We start from the raw sequence: 6,219 nt of genomic DNA on the forward strand, positions 1-6,219 counted from the left end.
ATGAAATTTGGTCCATTTGTGGTGACATGGATGGGCCTAGAGAGTTTTATGCTAAGTGAAATATGCCAGAGAAAGGTAAATACAGTATGATTTCACTTATATGCGCAATCTAAAACAAAACAAAGTAAGCAAACGCACAAAACAAAAACAGATTCATAGAAACAGAGACCAAAGGGATGGTAGCCAGAGGGGGAGGGGTGGGTGATGGGGAAAAAAGGTGAAGAAGAATATAGTGAATAATATTGTGGTAAGTTGCAAGGTGACAGATGATTACTAAAATTAGTGGGTGATCACAATGCAAGATATTAAAATGTTGAATCAATATACCCATGAAACTAATATAATATTGTATACCAACTATTCTTAAAAAAAAAAAAAAAGTGCAGGCAGAAACTTATGTATATGATGTGAAGTGAAATACTTTGTATCATCTCATTTAATCTTACAAGGACTTTTTTTTTTTTTGCTCCATTTTAAGATAAAGAGCTGAAGTTCAGAATATTTACATAAGTTTGCTCAGTATCCTAGATTTTAAAGTAACAAATCCAGGAGAAGAATAAAGGTTTATCCAACTCCAAAGCCCATGATTTTCTCATCTATACTTCATTGTAGAAAAAGAAACTTATTTTCTGAAAAGACATCATATTAAGTAATATACATTTAACGTTTAGCATCGTTTGAGGCCATTTCCCTACTGTGAAAAATCATGCACATTTCTGCAGTAACTGGCAAGCAAACTGGGGAAATATAGTTTTTCCCCTTAATTATATCAAGCAAATGATCTTACAATTACATAAGAAGTCGCCCATTATAGTCTAGCCGGTGGCTTGGCTTCTTGTCCAAACCTCACAGTGAAAAAATATGCAGACTTTCTGGAACCACATATTAAAGTCTCCGCAGTTGAATCAGCCCTTCTTTCTGCGTAACCTAAACTCAGTACTATTCAGCACATTAGAGAACTCCAGGGATGAGATCTTTAAAGCCCAATGTCAAACAAAAGGTGACTACCTGATAATCATCACCTTGGCTTCACTCTCATGAAAACGGGCTCTGTCCTCATTTATTCTCAGGCATGTGGGCTGTCCTGCAGCGAGGTGCCCTGTTTCACAGCCTTGTAAAAAGAGATCAATCCACAATTTGGCATAAGTACAAAGTAATGGTATGATGTTCTCGTGTAAACTGGCTCTGAAGAAAATTCCTAATCAGATATGCCAGAAACGGTGAGTGGTTCTGACATCTCTCAAATAAGCATAGAGTCTCCAAGGTGATTATTATGAGTGACAGCCCTCATTTGAGGCGTTAAATTGAGTCGATTCGATAGGGGCTGCTGGAGAGCGGGAAGAGCACCGAATGTGGAGCCAGAAAGCATCTATCACAGCCCACCCAGGGGCGCCCTTTGCACTGTGGTGCTGCCTGCGGCGTCAGCCACCTAACTTTCTGAGCTTCCTTCTTCCCTTGTGACCCTGTTGAGTAATAACCACCCGGCATTGCTGAGACAGTCAAGCGAACCTGACAATATGAAAACCCTCAGAATAGTGGAGCACTAGAATAGAATGTGAGAACACATTCATAGGTAACCTTTAGGTTTAATACCACAATTGGAAACCAAGGCCTTCAAATTCTTAGAAAATATCAGTGATGCTGATAATGAGCTGGAGCTGGTCAGAAATTCCAGAATCACCCGTGTATATGAGGTCCAGGTTATGTTTGACACGTAGGGCCCCGTTTGATACGTATGCCCAGTTTGGTAGGTAAAGCCATAGTAGAAGACGTCGGTTCAGTTTTGCAAGCCCCAGAGGCCAGTGCACACTGCTGGCTTTGAATACTGGAAAACAGATCTCAGCAGTTTCCATGGACTCACTTTAACCTTGCCTCGCGTTAATGAGATCAGAACAAAACCGAATAAACATACTAGAAACCTGGTGCTTTGCAAACCATAATGGCATTTTAGAGAGCCAGAAATAAAATCAGATTTATTGTGTGTAGGACTGCACTGGGTAAGAGGACAACACTGTGTCCATTCTATCTGTGGCTCAAATATGTCCTTGGAGAGAGAGTCTTATTTGAGGCAGGATTGCGACATCGATAGAAGACAGAAATGAGAGCCAAGGGCTTAACTCCTTCCTAATCCTAGTTCTTTCACAGTGACTACTTTGAGTTTCTCGTTACTAATGCTGTACGGTATATCCACATGGATGTTAGGAAACCCCCTTCGCCCCTTAGTAGGGATAAATAGTGTTTTATTGTTCAGGTTATCTAATCTCTGTTTGCTTTGGCTTTGTCATCTGAAAAGTGGGGAAAAATAATAGGACCTATTTATTAATACACCAGTTCCCTGATGTACGGATTCGTGCACATTGAAAGGAAATTAATTAGAAGGTGGCCAGTGGGGTGAGTCTGGGCGAGAAGGGCGGGACATGCCCTGGAACCAACCTCCCACAGTCCCTCCCTGGTCTGTCGGACCTGGGGCGGGGCAGAGGCTTGAAGGTCATCTGCAGTGAGTGGGGTCCCTCCGGCAGGGGGGGTCCCTCAGCCTGGCCTGCAGGGATGAGGCTGAAATCAGCTCTTCGATATCCCCTGAGATTGTGAGGGTCCTGGATTGTGAGAGGGTGGTTCTTGGGTGATGCACCCTGGAATGGGTCTCCCTCCTCTCTGGTTCTGGGTGCATCACCTGAGAACCACCGCTGCCAAGTCACCGCAGCTCGGCAGCTCCTATGTTGAGCATCTGCTCCCTGGTGTTCATAGCTACCAGTCGGATGGTCTTTTATATATACAGATATAAAACACATAAGTGAGAGACTGTGAAAAATAGTGTCTAAAAGCACAGATTCTAAAGTTTTACTGTCTGGGTTAAAATCTCAGCTTTACCTTATCATTTGCTCATTAGATCTTCTCAAAATTGGGTAAGAATAGAACCAACCTCATAGAGTTATTGTTAGGATTAAATGTGCCATTACATGGATAATTCTATTAACAGGGCTGACACAATAGTAAGTACTATATAAATGTTTGCTATTATAGCATTACTTGTTTCTTGGAAAAGCTTTAAATACTATTTATAAGAATATGAAAATTTAAAGTTTATAGCATTACTAACATTTGTTTCCCTGGTTCTATTAGGTATACAAATAATATAATAGCAATATTGGGTTTTTCTTTATTTTTTTAGACCTAATATGTTGGCAATGTCACTCATATAGCATTTTCTCTCTCTCTTTTTTTAAGATTAAGTATTGGCATACCTTTTACCAAATCTTTATTGAGATAACTTTATCCCCTGATTTACTGAAACTGAAGTTATTTAATCTCTCTGTTTCCAATCCCTTTCTCCTTCTGAATGCAAAAAGTCAATGACTTTTAAAGCCTGCATACAGAGAAGATTCACACACATTGCGAGGATGATAAGTAAACTAATGTTTATTTGGGACAATTTCAATTTTGTCTCTTCTTTACTCACAGCACTCATTTGAATGCACTTGCCATCCACTTATTTATACGGTGTTAATTGAGCAGACTTGTCAGGCACCATGCTAGGCGGTGGAATTCATGATTCTGACCCTTGAATGGTGTTTTACAGCTTACAGGTCGCTTTCACATAAATTAACTCACTCCCAGGGGCGCGCACTTCATTTCACCCCAGTTCTTCCTCCCCATTTAACGTTGTATTTCTCTTAATCTTCCTCATTCCTTTGTCAAATCTTTATTGTACAGAATATTTACTAAATGAATTAGGGGTGGGCTGAGAGGGGAAGCTGATTGGAAGAGAAGGCAGTAGGTGGGGGAGGAGAAACCAATCAGATGAGATGAGGAACCCCTGTACCCCACCCTTCAGGTTAAAAACACAAAGTTCTGTCTCTTATTAAGAAAGTACACAGAGTCACTTGCGGTTTCCACATCCTCCACTCCCCCCTGACAATGAGCATATTTAACATATTGAAGAAACTACGGCTTTCTTTTTGTCCTTCCTTCCCTTATAAACAAGCACGCAGGTGCTTAAGTCCCATAATTAACGTTCCATAATTATAATTCCTCTTGAATTTCATGACACCAACCAGGCAAAAAAAACAAAAAACAAACAAAAAGAACATATAAAATCAACCAGAAAATTATTCTTTCAATCTCATATCAGCACATTTCATTCATTATTATGCCTCTTATCCACAGGGAAGACTTCTATAAGAAAACACCAATGACTTCCTGCAGTAGGCTAGCTTATGGTGGATGAAAGTTACACCAAGTGGAGCAGGAAAGTAGTATGCTGCTTAGGTCTAGGCATGCAATATCTCTCACATTTGAGCTTGTACTGATCTCTTCAAGGGTCCTCTGGAGATTCACAGGATATAAGCAGATGATACAATTGACACAAACTTCTACTGTAAGACGTATCAAGTTCATTTCTAACAGACCCCTTTTAACTTGCTTTATTCTCTGCCTGGAATGCTCTTCCTCCAGAATTCCCATGGCTGTCTCTTTCTTATCAGCTCAATGTCACGTTCATGGAGAGGCCTTCTCAGCCAGTCTGTACAAAGCAGTATCCCCACACTCAGGCCCTCTATCTCACTTCAAGTTTTATGTTTCATGGCATTTATTTCTACCTAAAGTGAACTTACTTATCTATAGATATATAGCTCTAAGAGGGCAGAGATTATTTTTTAACACACTGCCTGGAACATAATAGTAGACCCTTCATAAATATTCGTGGAGCAAATGAGTAAGCAACAGAAATTTATTGAATGTCTATTATATGCCAGTTCTGCTCTAGGCACTGGGGATGCACAGTACTCCCTGCCGCCCCCCGCCCCCTTATCCATGGGGGATTCATTCCAAGATCTCCTGTGGATGCCTGAAACTAAACTCTATATATATTGCTTTTTAATGCAAATGATAACATTCAATTTATGAATGAGGCACAGTAAGAGATTAACAACTGATAATAAAATAGAACAATTCTAATAATATGCTATAATAAAAGTTATGTGAATGTGGTCTCTCTCAAAAAATATCTTATTGTACTGTACTCACCCTTCTTCTTGTGATGATGTGAGATGATAAAATGCCTCAAGTTGAGAATTTTCACCTTTTCACTTAAAAGAACCACTTTATGATCCATTTTTGGCATAATCTGAATTTCTAGCATCAGAACTCTTACACTTTGGAGCCATTATTGAGTAAAATCAGGGTTACTTGAACACAAGCACTGTGATACCTAGGCAGTCTGATAACTGAGATGGCTATGAAGTGACTAACAGATGGGTAGCGAATACTGAGTGAATGTGCTGGCTGGACAAAGGGATGATTCACGTTTGGATGGAATGACGTGGGAAGGTCCCAGATTTCATCACACTACTCAGAATGGCTCACAATTTAAAACTTACGAATTATTTCTGGAATTTTCCATTTAATATTTTCAAACTGAGACCCTGCAAAGCCTAATGGCAGATAAGGGGGACCGCTGTTGTAATGAATCAAACAGACCACAATCTCTTGAAGTTTATATTCTAATGCAGGGAAATACAAGAAATAAAGCAGAGAAGGGGACGCTGCTTGGGTGGGGCTGTGCTATGTTAAACAGGTGATCAAGGAAGGGTCTGGCTGCAGAGACTTGAAGGCGGTGAGAAGGGAGGCACCTGAACAAGGTGAGGAAGATAAGGGCAAGGGGAAATCAGACTTTTAGCAAAGGGAACAGGAAGTGCAAAGGTCCTGAGAAAAGTGGGAGAATAATGTGGTTAAAACCAGGGAGCTCCTGGGAAAGTAGGAGATGGATCTGAGACAGCAGTTCTCAACCTGTGGGTGGTCGCGACACCTTTGGGGGTCGAACGACCTTTTCACAGGGGTCGCCTAGGACCATCGAAAAACACACATATAATTACATATTGTTTTTGTGATAACAAAAATACTATGCTTTAATTATGTTCAATTTGTAACAATGAAATTGGGGTCACAGTTATGAGGAACTGTATTAAAGGGTTGCGGCATTAGGAAGGTTGAGAACCACTGGTCTGAGAGGTACTAGTGGGGCAGTGCCAATCATGTAGTCTTGTAGGCCCCTGAAAGGACTCTGGTTTTTACTCTTTTTTGTTGTTGTTAATCCTCATGAGAGGCTATCCCCACCCCCCCCACATTGATTTTGAGAGAGAGAGAGAGAGAGAGAAACATCCATGTGAAAGCAAAACATCAATTGGTTCCCTCCTGCATGGACCTGCTGGGGATCCATCCCAT

Source organism: Myotis davidii, unplaced genomic scaffold, assembly GCF_000327345.1.
Source record: "Myotis davidii unplaced genomic scaffold, ASM32734v1 scaffold274, whole genome shotgun sequence".
Taxonomy (NCBI): domain Eukaryota; kingdom Metazoa; phylum Chordata; class Mammalia; order Chiroptera; family Vespertilionidae; genus Myotis; species Myotis davidii.